Below are 15,445 nucleotides of genomic sequence, written 5' to 3'. Positions count from 1 at the left end.
TATACACTAAACCCAAACTATTTCCCAAAGCAGCTGTAATGTGCACTCCCATCAGAAGGGTATAAGAGAGTTTCTGTTGCTTAACTTTTTCAACAATTACCAGACTTTTTAATTCCTGCTAACTGAACAGTGGTATAAAAGTATTCTAAGATCTTTTTTTTTTTTTTTTTTTTTTTTTTTGAGACAGGGTCTACCTCTGTCACCCAGGCTAGAGTGCACGATCATGGCTCACTACAGCCTTCAAACTCCTGGGCTCATGAGATCCTCCCACCTCAGTCTCCCAAGTAGCTGGGATTACAAGCATGTGCCACCACACCCAGCAAATTCAAAACATTTTGTGGCCGGGCGCGGTGGCTCATACCTGTAATCCCAGCACTTTGGGAAGCCAAGGTGGGTGGATCACGAGGTCAGGAGATCGAGACCATCCTGGCTAACACGGTGAAACCCCATCTCTACTAAAAACACAAAAAAATTAGCCGGGCTCAGTTTCACTGGAGCTTTGTCAATTTTACCATTTTTTTTTTCCTTTTAGAACACAAAGTCTCACGCCGTCACCCAGGCTGGAGTACAGTGGTGTGATCATAGCTCACTGTAGTCTCAAATTCCCAAGCTCAAGCGACCTGCCCTCTCCTCCTACCCAAAGTGCTGGGATTACAGGTGGGAGACACCATGCCTGGCCCAGGATGGAAACTGACTATTTAAGCCTGAGTGCAGTGGCATGCCTGTAATCCCAGCACTTTGGGAGGCTGAGGTGGGTGGATTGCTTGAAATTAGGAGTTCGAGACCAGCCTGGGGAACATAGTGAGACTCCGTTTCTACAAAAAATACAAAAATTAGCCGGGCATGGTGGCACATGCTTGTAGTCCCAGCTACTCGGGAGGCTGAGGCAGGAGGACTGCTTGAGCCCGGGAGACAGAGGTTGCAGTGAGCCGAGATCACACCCACTGCACTCCAGCCTGGGCACTAGAGTGAGACCCTGTCTCCAAAATATATATAAATAAAAATTTTCCCATCAAACATTATTTTCTTTCTATCTGAATTTCCTTTAATATTCCTTTAGTGCCATTCTGCTGGCGATAAATTCTCATGTCTATTGGCCTAAAAATGTATTTTTGTTTTTGGGGTTTTTTTTGAGATGGAGTCTCGCTCTGTCGCCCAGGCTGGAGTGCAGTGGCATGATCTCAGCTCACTGCAACCTCTGCCTCCTGGGTTCAAGTTATTCTCCTGCCTCGCCCTCCGAAGTAGCTGGGACTACAGGCACCTGCCACCACACCCAGCTAATTTTTGTATTTTTAGTAGAGACGAGGTTTCACCATGTTGGCCAAGCTGGTCTCAAACTCCCGACCTCAAGTGATTCGCCCGCCTCGGCCTCCCAAAGTGCTGGGATTACAGGGGTGAGCCACCATGTCTGGCCTAGAAATTTCTTTACTTTTGAAATAAATAAAAATTTATCCTTCATTTTTGAAAGACATTTTTGCTGGATACAGAACTCTAAGCTAACAGGTTTTTTTCTTTCAGTACTTTGAAAATGTCGCTCTGTTGTCTTCTAGTTCACACAAGATGTGACCAGGAATCACTGTTATTAGTAACTTTGTTCCTCTGTAATGTGCCTTTTCTTCTGGCTGCTTTGAAAGCTTTTGATCCTGATCATTGGTTTTTTGGCAATCTGATTATGAGGTACCTTGGATTTCCTTATATTTGCTCTGTTTGGAGTTTTTGAGCTTCATAGTTTGCAGTTTTCATCAAATTTGGAAGATTTCCAGCCATTATTTCTCCAAATATGTTTTCCATTCCCTCCTCTTCTCCTTCTGGAGCTAAGTTATACATATCTTAAATCAGTTGACTTTGTCCCACAGGCTGCTGATGCTCTGTGATCTCGTGTAGTCTCGATGCTCTGTGCTGTGCTTTGGAAAGCTTCTACTGCTACGTCTTCAGGCTCTCGAACTCTTTTCTTCTGTAGTAATAACCTGTTGTGATCCCTCCACTGCATTATATATGTGTGTATATGTATCATTTTACTCTATATAAATTTACTTTATTTATTTATTTTGAGACAGAGTCTTGCTCTGTCGCCAGGCTGGAGTGCAGTGGTGTGATCTTGGCTCACTACAACCTCCACCTCCTGGGTTCAAGTGATCCTCCTGACTCAGTCTCCTGAGTAACTGAGATTACAGGTGCCCCCTATCACGCCCAGCTAACTTTTGTATTTTCAGTAGAGATGAGGTTTCGCTATGTCGGCCAGGCTACTCTTCAACTCCAGACCTCAAATGATCTGCCCACCTCAGCCTCCCAAAGAGTTAGGATTATAGGCATCAGTTACTGTGCCTGGCATTTTATGTATTTTATATATTGTATTTTCATCTCTGGAAGTTTTATTTCAGTCTTTTCTGAATCTTTCATTTCACTCATTATGCTTATGTTTTTCTCTACATTCTTGAGTGTGCAACATATTTATAAGTTATTTTAATGACTGTCATCCCTTGTCATTCTGGGGTTTCTCTTGATTTTCTTCCTGGTTAATATCACATTTCCTTGCTTCTCTGTATACCTCGTAATTATTTATTAGATGCTAGACACAATTTCTTTTTATATTTTTGGGTGCTACTTTTATTATATCCTTTTTAAATATAGTCGGGGCTTTGTTCTGAGAATGTAATCAAGTTATCTGTAATCAGTCAGGGCAAGTCAGGAGCAGCCTATTGGTCTATGGATAATTCAGCCCTACTGCTAAGGCAGCCCTTCTGAGGAATCATCCTGACTCCACAGATGAAAAAGTTGCTCTGAATGCACTCTAACAAAGATGAAAAGGCAACCCTTCAAAGGATCTATCTTATACCCTACCACCTAGGTGGTGGGAATACAAACTATTCCCAGTCCTGTGCAACTGATGTCCAAGAAGTGCTTGGCCTTCTCCTTTTTGGCGGTTCTGCTCCCAGCCTTGAGGTGCTTCCTCAAAGGCATGTGCAGACCAGGACGCAGCCAACGCCTCAAGGCGGTGCTTCTGCAGATTTCTGGAGCTCTCTCTCTAACCTGCTCCCTCCTCTCCTGTGTTTTCCTCCACAAATTCTCACTGTCTTGTCCTCCCCAATTTCTGCTGTTTCATCACTTTAGTGAAGCCAGTGGGTTCTGTCTGACTTCTTTCTTCCTGCCCTGAAACATGGAAACTGCCTCACCAGACAAACTAAGGCTATTTGTGTCAGTAAAGTTTTACTGGAATACGTCCACATCCATTCACTTACATACTTCGGATGAAAGCAGGCACAGAGCATAGCAGAGTAGTTGTGACATTAACAGCATCTGGCCCACAAAACCAAAAATGGCTACTATACAGCCCTTTACAGAAAAAAAGTGCAGTCTCGTGCTGTGGGGTATGAGCTGGAATATACTGAGCCTCATGCTGTGGGGTATAAGCTGAAATATACTGAGCCTCGTGCTGTGGGGTATGAGCTGGAATACACTGAGTCTCGTGCTGTGGGGTATGAGCTGGAATATACTGAGTCTCGTGCTGTGGGGTATGATCTGGAATATACTGAGTCTCGTGCTGTGGGGTATGAGCTGGAATACACTGAGTCTCGTGCTGTGGGGTATGATCTGGAATATACTGAGTCTCGTGCTGTGGGGTATGATCTGGAATATACTGAGTCTCGTGCTGTGGGGTATGAGCTAGAATACTGCAGGGCTTGTTTCATTTGTTCCCCTTATTTCAAGGAACACGGTCCTAACCAGCCTTCTGTCAAACGCATGAAAACTATTACTTCATATATTTTGTCTGGTTTTCAAGTTGTTTAAGACAGAAGTCAATTTGGGACTAGGGCGACGGAAGTGTGATACTTGCCTTAGGCACAAATTTTTAATCGAGTGCCCAAAAAACTCAGTAATAGAGATAAAATCAAAATTAGTGAAAAAATCCATGAGGTACAAAATACCACAATTTTATATACAGTATCAATAATGGTGTCATGCCAAGCCATATTGGAGCTTGAGACAAAAAGAAAAAATCATTAATACTGATCCTGTCTTTAAAATTTGGGGTTTGGACCAGGCGTGGTGGCTGACTCCAAAAATCTCAGCACTTTGGGATGCTAAGACGGGAGGACTGCTTGAGCCCAGAGTTTGAGATCAATCTGGGCAACATAGTGAGATACCACTCTACAAAAAACTAAAAAATTATCCAGACGTGGTGGCATGTGCCTGTAGTCTCAGCTACTTAGGAGGCTGAGGCGGGAGGATCACTTGAGCCCTCCTAGCTGTACTACCATAGCTGTAGTGAGCTATGATTGCTCCACTGCACTCCAGCCTGGGCAACAGAGCAAGACCCTGCCTTAAAAAATAAAAAATAATTTTGTTTTTCATCATGGATTTTTTTTGTATCAAATTTGATTTTTTTAAAGTACTGCATTAAAATATTAATAATCTTGATTACTGAGATTTTGGGTGTCCCTTTAAATTCTGCACTGAGGCAAACACCTCACTTGCCTTACTGTGGTCCTGGGGGGGCGTAAATCACCTCTAATTCCATCATGGTGGAAATAGAAGTCTCCAGGAATAACTTTCTTACTAAGTAGAATTAGACTAATACCTTATCACTATAAGAGTTTATCACAACTGCCAAACTTAATGTTTTCATTCTCAGAGACGTCTTTGAAAAAGAGATGACTTCAATGTGAAACATTATGCTCTAATTACTTCTCACTATTAGGAACTAACAGTAAGGAATGTGCATGTTCCCACATATACCCATTAGAGGCAAACATTAGATGTGTATCAAATGGATATAAATTAGTAAACAAAAGCACTCTGTACGCATGAAGATACTATGAGAACATAAAAACTTTCTTCTAATTACTAAATAAATACAGACACACAAAGATGTTGTGACTGCAAAATAACTGAGTAATTATATAGTATCTGGGCGACACACTGACAGTATGAAGTAGACCAAAAACAGCCACCTGCAGCAACTGCTGCCAAGTCAATTTCTTGACTGGTGAAAGTAAGTGCTCGGTCTCCAAACACACAAGTTCAACTAAAAGCAAATAATGGCTGGGCACGGTGGCTCCTGCCTGTAATTCCAGCACTTTGGGAGGCCAAGATGGGTGGATCACTTGAGATCAGGAGTTTGAGACCAGTCAGGTCCACATGGCGAAACCCCGTCTCTACTAAAAATACAAAAAATTAGCCAGAAGTGGTAGTGTGCGCCTGTAGTCCCAGCTACTCGGGAGGCTGAGGCAGCAGAATCGCTTGAGCCCAGGAGGCGGAGGTTGCAGTAAGCGGAGATCACACCACTGCACTCCAGTCTGGGTGACAGAGTGAGACTGTTTCAAAAAAAAAAAAAAAAGGCAAACCAACCAATAAGCTTCTCTCTTGGTTTTGCAGGATTAGCATCCTTTTGAAATTAGCCTGCTCATTTTGTAGGCGTTCCTAACTCCCAATCCTACCTCATCAATGTGCCAGGAGGGCACTGGGCAAGCAAAAGGACTCATCCATATGACAGTGAAAGCTTCAACCATGAGCCAATTTCCACAGATTCTCTACAGTGTTCATTTCACAGAAGGCACTGGTGCAGGAAAATGTTTTCAAAAGTACTGACAAAAAAAGGTGTTTTTAAAATAAAAAATGTTATGGTATTAAATTTAGCGGGGGAATGAAGATTATGAAATTTAAAGGGGTAATTATCATGAAGAAATTGTCTAGAACTCAAGGAATTCAATGTTAACGATCAGACGCCATCAAATTCACAACATATCCGCTCCAATACACACTTCCCTTGGCATCTGCTGCTTCTGAGACAGCCTCTGGGTGTGAGTCGACCCTACCCTGCTGGCTCAGCATCCCCTTCCTCACCAGGAGTGGACTTGCAAACTCTGCTCCAGCCACAACGACTGTCTCCTTCTGGGTTTTTGTTCTTCCACTGTCTGTCAAACACTTCATCTGCAAGACTCCATTCAAGTATCTTGACAACTACTATTTATCACTAGACTTATGGTTTTCCACTAAACTTTAAGCTCCTTTATAGCAGGGATCATGCTAAATTTATCCAGTTGTCTCAATGCCTAGCAGGATAGCAGGCACACCCAGCAGGTACCACTTGTTTGTTGAATTAAACTCCTGCAAGCATCTTTTCTCTAACTCTCCCTTGCCAGGGAAATTGACCTTACCTCCTGAAATCCTGGTCCTATAAGGACACCCATCACAACACTTACAAGCCTGTACTTGCCTTGCTTCCTTCTCTCTCTCCTATCTGTGAGCTTTCTGAAGACAGCAATGTGTCTTGTTCAGGATTGTATCCTCAGCACTTAAAATGGTGCTGGTCACATAGTATGTATTTGACACATATTAGTCTTAGTTATTAATTTACTTCTTGTAGTTATTAATTTATTCCTCACAACTACAAATTTGCCTGTTACAGAGATGAGGAAACTAGAATACGAAGATTCAGCAGCTTCACAACATGATACATTACTAAGCAGCAGAGTGGTCTACCTCGAGTCAGTGTTCTTAACTTCTATGTCTGTTATCACACTGCGACTGCCTCAACAAAGGCAGGCTCACTGACTTGTGCCGTAAGAATCAACAGTTACGCTGTTAAATCAGATTTGCCATTTGTACACTCAAATTATTTTAGAAAGATCACTCAATGCTCCAACTCTGCTGGCCAGGGTCTGGATTGTTGAGTAACTAGAACAATTACATCGATCAATTTGCCCAAAGTCAGAGCTAACAGGACTAAAACCCAGGTCTCAAAGACCCAGCAATTTGACCACAGTATTTTTGCTGGCTTTGACACCTGTCAATTCAAACCCTGCACCATTATCTAATTCCTTAGCAAGAGGCAAAATACGCATCTCAGAATTTCCAAAATATCAATAAAGCCCAATAGATGCATCCACCCCATTTTAAAACCAAGTATCTTTTTTTATTGTTTTGAATTTCAGCACTGACATCACCAGAGTTTGTTTACTCCCTTAGGACTAATATGGGACATTCATAAACTGATGCACCAGGCAGCACCAGGGAGCTGAATCAAATAAGGCTAGTTCCTGACTTCAAAAAAGATTTTAAGATCTCGGCTAGGCCAGGCGCGGTGGCTCAAGCCTGTAATCCCAGCACTTTGGGAGGCCGAGATGGGCGGATCACGAGGTCAGGAGATCGAGACCATCCTGGCTAACACAGTGAAACCCCGTCTCTACTAAGAAATACAAAAAAAAAAAAAATAGCCGGGCGAGATGGCGGGCGCCTGTAGTCCCAGCTACTCGGGAGGCTGAGGCCGGAGAATGGCGTGAACCCGGGAGGCGGAGCTTGCAGTGAGCTGAGATCCGGCCACTGCACTCCGGCCTGGGCGACAGAGCGAGACTCCGTCTCAAAAAAAAAAAAAAAAAAAAAAAAAAAAAAAAAAAAAAAAAAAAAAAAGATCTCGGCTAGGCTAAAATAAACTTTATCACATCATTTAAATTATTGTTTGGAGGCCAGGCACGGTGGCTCACACCTGTAATACCAGCACTTTGGGAGGTCAAAGTGGAAGGATCACTTGAGGCCAGGAGTTCAAGAGCAGCCTGGGCAACACAGTGAGACCCCATGTCTATAAAAAATGTGAACATTAGCCAGGTGTGGTGGCATGCACCTGTGGTCCCAGCTACTTGGTAGGCTGAGGCAGGAGGATGGCTGAAGTCCAGGAGGTTGAGGCTGCAGCGAGCTATCATTGTACCACTGCAGTCCAGCCTGGGCAACAGAACAAGACCTTCATTTAAAAAAAAAAAAAACAAAAAACAAAAAACAAAAAACCCACAAAAATTAGTTAATTTCTAGCTACTCTAATATGAAAATTGAGTAGAATTATTTAGCTAACTTTTGAACAGGATCATTCAAATGCATCTGGCTGAGGAGGAGGAAACAGCAAGGGGAGAATGGAATGACTATGCTGTGCTACTCAGTCAGTTAAAGCTATTCTTGGGGAAAACAAGCCATTTGCAGCAATATACTTCAGTGAGATTTTTTTCATTTTTGCTTGTGGAACTGTGACAGGTTTCCCTAACGTCTTACTCACCTGAAATCATGATCATTCATTACCACTGCATACTTACTTTATTCTTAAAACACAAAATGTCATATTTTTACAGCTAGATAAGAGTCATGTTAAAAGTTTAAGATGTGTAGTGTAACACTTCTTTGATTTTAATATTCTTCATGCTACATAAACTCTCTAGAATAAATTTACTTCATAATCAAATGTGGCCACCTACCCCACCTTGCTACAATTGCTAGACACACTAGTACAAACTTTTCCTGAGTAGCATCCAATGATCACATATACAAAAGTGTAAAACATTTCCCAATCACCCTGGAATTTTCATCTAAGCGACCTTTCAAATAAACTATATTCTGCAATATTGGCTTTTGCCTAATACAGTAATGATTCACTGCAGTTTACACTATGAATTTAAATAGAGATCTGTTATGTAACATCAAATCTCTTAGGTTTCTCCAAAAATTAATCAATATCTTGAACATAAAATATTCTAAACAATCATTATACAAATAAAATGGCTACACTAATAAAATTTTCTGCCAGAAAATTATGAAAAAAAAAATCTTTAAATATAGGTTAGAGCAGTGGCAGTGCTGCTAAACAACTTCAGAAAAGACTCAGCGAGTCAGGGGCATCCACAAGCCAGGCACAGAGGGAGCAGGTGCACAGGCCCTGGCCAGCCCCAGCCTCCTGTGCTGTGTGCAGGCAGTACACCTTACACATGGCACTGGCTCTGCCCCAGATGGTCAGTTGGGACCAAAGCACCCACCAAATGTATATATCATGTATATATTTTAGAGACAGGGTCTTGTTCTGTCACCCATGATGGAGTGCAGTGGCACGATCACAGCTCAGCGTAACCTCAAACTCCTGGCCTCAAGCGATCCTCCCTCCAACATGCTAGTGTTCCAGGCATGAGTCTTCGTGCCCAAATTATTTTTTTTAACTTTTATTTTAGGTTCAGAAGTACATGTGCAGGTTTGTTATACAGGTAAACCCATTACCAGGGTTTGATGTACAGATTATTTTGTAACCCAGGTACGAAGCCTAGAACCCAGTGGTTATTTTTTCTGATCCTCTCCCTCCTCCCAACCTCCACCCTCAAGTAGGCCCCACTGTCTATTGTTCCCTTCTTTGTGTCCATGTGTTCTCATCACTTAGCTCCCTCTTATAAGTGAGAACATTCAGTACTTGGTTTTCTGTTCCTGCATTAGTTTGCTGATGATAATGGCCTCCAGCTCCCAACCATGTTCTTGCAAAAGACAGAAGGATCTCATTCTTCCTTACGGTTACATCGTACACTGTGATATAAATGTACCAAATTTTATTTCTCCAATCTGCCACTGATAGGCATTTTGGTGGATTCCATGTCTTTGCTATTGTGAATAGTGCTGCAATGAACATACATGTGTACATATCTTTATGGTAGAACAATTTATATTCCTTTGAATAATATAACCAGTAATGGGACTGCTGGGTTGAATGGTAGTTCTATTTTTAGCTCTCTGAGGAATCACCATATTGCTTTCCGCAGTGGCTCAACTAGTTTACACTCCACCAACGTGTATTAGCATTCCCTTTACTCCACAACCTCACTAGCATCTTATTTTTGACTTTTTGATAATAGTTATTCTGACTGGTATGAGATGCTATCTCACTGTGGTTTTGATTTGTATTTCTCTAATGGTCAGTGATTTGGGCTGTTTTTCATATGCTCGTTGGCTGCATGTGCGTCTTCTTTTGAAAAGCATCTGTGCGTGTCCTTTGCCCGCTTTTTAATGGGTTTTTTTTTTTCTTGTAGTTCTTAAGTTTCTTAAGTTCCTTATAGATGCATAATTTACAAATATTTTCTCCCATACTGTAGGATGTACGTTTACTCTGCTGATAGTTTCTTTTGCTGTATAGAAGCTCTTAAGTTTAATTAGATCCCATTTGTCATTTTTTTGCTTTTGTTGCAATTGCTTTTGGTGTTTTCTTCATGAAATCTTTGTCAGTTCCTATGTCCAGAATGGTACTGCCTAGGTTGTCTTCCAGGGTTTTTATAGTTTTGGGTTTTACATTTCAGTCTTTAATCCATCTTAAGTTGATTTTTGTACATGGTGTAGGGAAGCGGTCCAGTTTCAATCTTTTGCATGTGGCTAGCCAGTCGTCCCAGCACCACTGATTGAATAGGGAGTCCTTTCCCCATTGCTTTTGTCAGCTTTGTCGAAGATGAGATGGTTGTAGGTGTGCAGCCTTATTTCTGGGCTCTCTCTTTTGTTCCACTGGTGTCTGCTTTTGTACCAGTACCATGCTATTAGGTTGCTGTAGTCGTGTAGTATAGTCTGAAGTTGCATAACAGAATGCCTCCAGTTTTGTTCTTTTGCTTATGACTGCCTTGGCTATTTGGGCTCTTTTTTGGTTCCATATGAGTTTTAAAGCAGTGTTTTCCTAGTTCTGTGAAGAAGGTCCTCAGTAATCTGCTAGGAATAGCACTGAGTCTGTAAATTGCCTTTGGCAGTATGCACGCCCAAATATTCTCTTTTTGTCACCCCTGAGACAGAGTCTAGCTTTGTTGCCCAGGCTGGAGTGCAGTGGTGCAATCTTGGCTCCATGCAACCTCCACCTCCTGGGTTCAAGTCATTCTCCTGCCTCAGCCTCCTGAGTAGCTGGGATTACAGGTGCCACTATGACTAGCTAATTTTTATATTTTTAGTAGAGACGGGGTTTCACAGTGTTGGCCAGGCTAGTCTCGAACTCCTGACCTCGTGATCCACCCGCCTCGGCCTCCCAAAGTGCTGGGATTACAAGCGTGAGCTACTGCACCCGGCCACATGCCCAAATATTTTTAAATGACAGCACCCTTTCCACAGTCTGGCATTTGTCTTGAGAAAAATGAAACGTAAAAGAATTGCATATAAATTAAAATATCAAAAGCACTCAGGCAGGTTTTTCTAGTTTTTCCAAACTACCTCATTCTCCTCAGTCATTTCTATACTCATTTAAATTTGTTACCCCTCACAGTATGGGTGTTCACTTGCATGAGAAAGAACTCGAGAGAAGAGCAAAGGAAGGAAGGATCCATTCAGAACATGAGACATCATCTGTTCTTAGTTGTTTCCTACTCCTTAAAGGCAGAAGAAAATAGAAGTATTCAATAATTTGGAAAAGTAGTAACTTAGTGATAGAAAAAAGATTTCTTGAATTTGAAAACATCTGAAAAAGTACTATAAGGAAAGGTTAGATCATCCAACCACCGTCAAGGAAAGCGTCTGTGTCTAGTATTCATTCATTCACCCAACAGGTACTGAGTGCCACAGAAGGGAGAGGGACGAGAAAGACAGAAACCTCCCCTTCACAGAGCTGACAGTCCACAGGCAAGAAGACACAACACCAGCAATAAGAGGGCATGTGTCTGTGCAGGGTGTACATACATGTGTGTGAGACGAAAAGTACCAAAGGGAAGTGCGCAGTGCACATGGAGGTCACACCCATTTATGTGAATATGGGGACCTCCCCCACGCCAGGAGAGGACATTTAATCTATAATCTGAAAGATAAGTAGAAATTACCTATTTTCCATAATTCTCAGGTTTTAAAATTAGAAACATAATGCAGTAAGAAAAATCAAATGCTTAAGAAGTAGCTTAGTATTAAATATCAATTCAACATCTCATTTTGTAGATTATATAGGAAAAAAGCCCCGTTCTAATTCTGGGATACCAAACTTCTTGCTGTATTCATGCTTAATATATATTACTGCTATGTCTATTAGTGTGTGTGTGTGAGAGAGAGACAGAGAGTGGGTGTATGTGTAGGTAGTGCTTGATAAATATATGTTTTTTTGGTGGGGGTAAGGAGTTTCACTCTTGTTGCCCAGGCTGGAATGCAATGGCATAATCTTGGCTCACTGCAACCTCCACCTCCCAGGTTCAAGCAATTCTGCTGCCTCGGACTCCCGAGTAGCTGGGATTACAGGGGCCCGCCACCATGCCCGGCTCATATTTGTATTTTTAGTAGAGACGGGGTTTTGCCATGTTGACCAGGCTGGTCTCGAACTCCTAACCTCAGGTGATCTACCTGCCTCGGCCTCCCGAAGTGCTGGGAGCCACTGCGCCTGGTCAGTGCTTGATAAATATTAACTGAATGGAGTGGGTTGCAGACCAGCAGGGCTTAGAAAACGTATTTGTTAAAAAGATACTTTTCTTCTTGAAAAATGCTGAGAAAGTAGATGTCTTTGCTGAAAGATTTTGTTTAAAAAAAAGAAAATCGATATAAAGTATTCTCACCACAAAAAAGGATAACTGTGAGTTTATCTTTACACTTGCTAATTTGCTAGACTTAACCATTCCATAATATATATACTTCAAAATATCATGTTGTACATGATAAATATATACACAATTTTATATGTCAACAAAGAAAAAAAAATTTAAGGAAAAAAGGACACTTTTCTTCTCATACTTCTTTTCCAAGTACAAAATTAAATCTCAGTACCAATTGGCTTCCGGGCATTAAATTACACTTCAAAATTATCCTTATTAAAGGTGATACAGGAGAGGCTTTTCATCAACTCATATATTAGAAGCTTTGTGCTAAGTTACTATTATTAACAAAACTTTCAGATAAGCAAATCGGAAAGCAAGAAATGAATTTGTTTTAAGATATGAAGCTGCAAGTTGTAATAAAACAAACTACCCATGATGATGAATGATAAAACTGCCCAGCACTGTTAGATATTCTCAAAATCCCAGGCCAAAAAAAAGAAAACAAACCCTCTAAGAACAGATGGTTTTGAGTTAAAGTTCTAAGCCAAGAAAGGCTCTTGCATTCTGGGCAATGGGACCCATGGCTGGGGCTGGGAGACAGAAGGTTACCCCATGTAAGGGCAGCAGGCAGCACTGGGCAGAGAGCAGGGCAGGCCAGGAGCACTCGGAGAGCTGGACAGTGAGGTGGCAGGACCTGGCCTGACCGAAGTCCCAGCACTCCACGCTCTATCAGCAACAGTTTGGAAGAGCCAGAGGCCTCTCTTCACCATGTGGTAAACTGGGAGCCTATCTTATCCTTTTCTTTGAAAAATGTTTTACCTCTGCCTGCTGAGCTTGGGGACACAGTTTCACCACTGTGGTGGAAGTTACTCAGAAAACAGAAGTCATCTTGTTATGTCAATGCCCTACTCACTGTGTGGTCCTCCTGTGTGGGCGAGATGGGTTTCCTCACCATATGGATGGCAAACAAGTACCCCAAAAAGAACATCCAGGCAAAAACTGTACCCTTTTAAGGACGTAACTCAGAAGTCATATAGCACCATTGTGCCATACTGCTGGGTGAGGGAGGCCACACACCCAGTCCAGGCGCACCTCTCTGTCAAAGTCCCATGTGAGAAGAATAGGGAGAATGGGAGATATCACTGAGAACACTTAGAAAAACACAATGTCACCCTGAGTGAGTTATATAGTAAAATCTCAGTCTTCTTTCAAGATCGGAAAATTAAAAACCAGGGTTCAATGGAATCTGGCTAAAACATCACACACCGGGGCCTATCATGGGGAGGGGGGAGGGGGGAGGGATTGCATTGGGAGTTATACCTGATGTAAATGACAAGTTGATGGGTGCAGCAGACCAACATGGCACAAGTATACATATGTAACAAACTTGCACGTTATGCACATGTACCCTACAACTTAAAGTATAATAATAATAAATAAATAAATAAATAAATAAATAAATAAAATTAATCTGTATTTCAACCCTTGTAAGCCGAACCTCTTATTACTTGTAATAAGTTGCAACTTGTAAGTTGAGCCTAAATTACGATGTTGTCCTGCCTTAGTAAATACAGTATCATGACCTTGATTTAATAGGTGGTGATTGAGATTCACCCCTGGGTAACTGCTGAGCACTGTAGCTTCTCTGCGAGAACACAGAATACCACCAACTAGCAGAAATGTAGGTGTCAAGCCAGAATTCATCTCAACATTCCAGTTTGCAGGTTCGGCTACGCACCCATCTCCCATCACAGCACACAGCATTAAGGGCAGAGGTCACGCCCTTTGCCCCTCCTGTGGGTGACTCCAGCACATTGAGTAGAAATTCTATAAATAACCAGAGGAAGGGAAGACAAGAATTTTTAAAATTCTAAAATTACAGAGTCTACATTAGATGCCCGTTGTTATTACAGGCCTCTTTCTGACAAAAGGAAAGCAAAAGAACGAACAACAATTAACTGAGAGCAAACCTCTTCTGTCAGGACAGCGATCCTTAGAAGAGTAGAGAGCCAGGAGCCAGGAGCCAGGTTTCTGATCCTAGATCTGATTCTGACCTGCACTGGGACCTTAACCAAGTGGCATCACTTCTTTGGGCCTCATTTTCCTCATCTGTAAAATAAAGGGACTGGATTAGACAAAGCTTCTTAACTGAGGCCTACAGGTGAGCCACAGCAACATGCCCACTGTGTGCCTGAAGGCCAGTCTATCCTCAAGTTCATCATTTAAATTCTATAATCTCAACATTTATTACAAATAGAATGAATTCTACAGAGCATGAAAAATTCTCCCACTGTCTGTCCAGGCCCTCTAGGAGCTGCCGCCTTGGCAGCAACCACCAGGCTCCGACCTTCCGACCTCAGGCCCCTGAAATCACACAGAGACATTTCAGTCCCTGGCAATCATGTCAACATTGTTTTAAATGCACAAGGGAAACTAGTTTTCTTCATCTATTTATTTATTTTATTTTATCTTTCTGTAGAGATGAGGTCTCGCTATTTTGCCCAGGCTGGTCTTAGATTCCTGGGCTCAAGCGATCCTCCTGCCTTCGTCTCCCAAAGTGCTGGGATTACAGGCGTGAGCCACCATCCCTGGCCTATGCTACATATATTTCTAACAAACAGCAAACAGACCTTCGGCAATGAAGACAATAGGCCCTCATTTATTATTTTCACAAGCTTGACATTTAAAACATGGGTCTTTCTAACTTGGGCCTCCCTCCCCAAAACCAATCCCCATGATATCCTGGAAACAGGCAGGGCTGCCTCCCAGGAAGAGTCCTAGCAAATGTTACTGGAAACAAGCCCTTCAGATGGATAGAAAGCTGTGCCGGGGCCCACCAGCACATGCGGCTGCAACTGTGCTTTTGGAGACATCATGCATTGCCAGCTCTCAGGAGGCACGGATGAGCCAGTCCCATTCTACACAGCCCACGGACTGAGGTAGTAGGCCAACACACACACACACACACACACACACACACACAGACACACACACAGACACACACACAGACACACACAGACACACGCGCACTAGTTCCTCAGCCTGAAGTTGAAAACTCTGTCTCAGCCATAGTCTGTTGCCAGGAACCAAGAGACCAAGGCAGATGTCACCAGAGAAAGAACTGAGCTCAATGGACTACTCTGGTAAGCTAAGAGAAAGGATGTGCTTCATAC

The 15,445-nt window shown here is 42.3% G+C and overlaps 1 protein-coding gene across 2 annotated transcripts in view; it reads right to left on the bottom strand.

Annotated features, from left to right (window-relative positions):
• TRAF3 (TNF receptor associated factor 3) overlaps positions 1-15,445 on the bottom strand; it is a 139,268-nt gene that overhangs the window by 70,494 nt on the left and 53,329 nt on the right. The window lies entirely within an intron of this gene.

The sequence above is a fragment of the Theropithecus gelada genome, chromosome 7b (assembly GCF_003255815.1).
Source record: "Theropithecus gelada isolate Dixy chromosome 7b, Tgel_1.0, whole genome shotgun sequence".
Lineage (NCBI taxonomy): Eukaryota > Metazoa > Chordata > Mammalia > Primates > Cercopithecidae > Theropithecus > Theropithecus gelada.
This window is presented reverse-complemented; position numbering and strand designations above follow the sequence as displayed.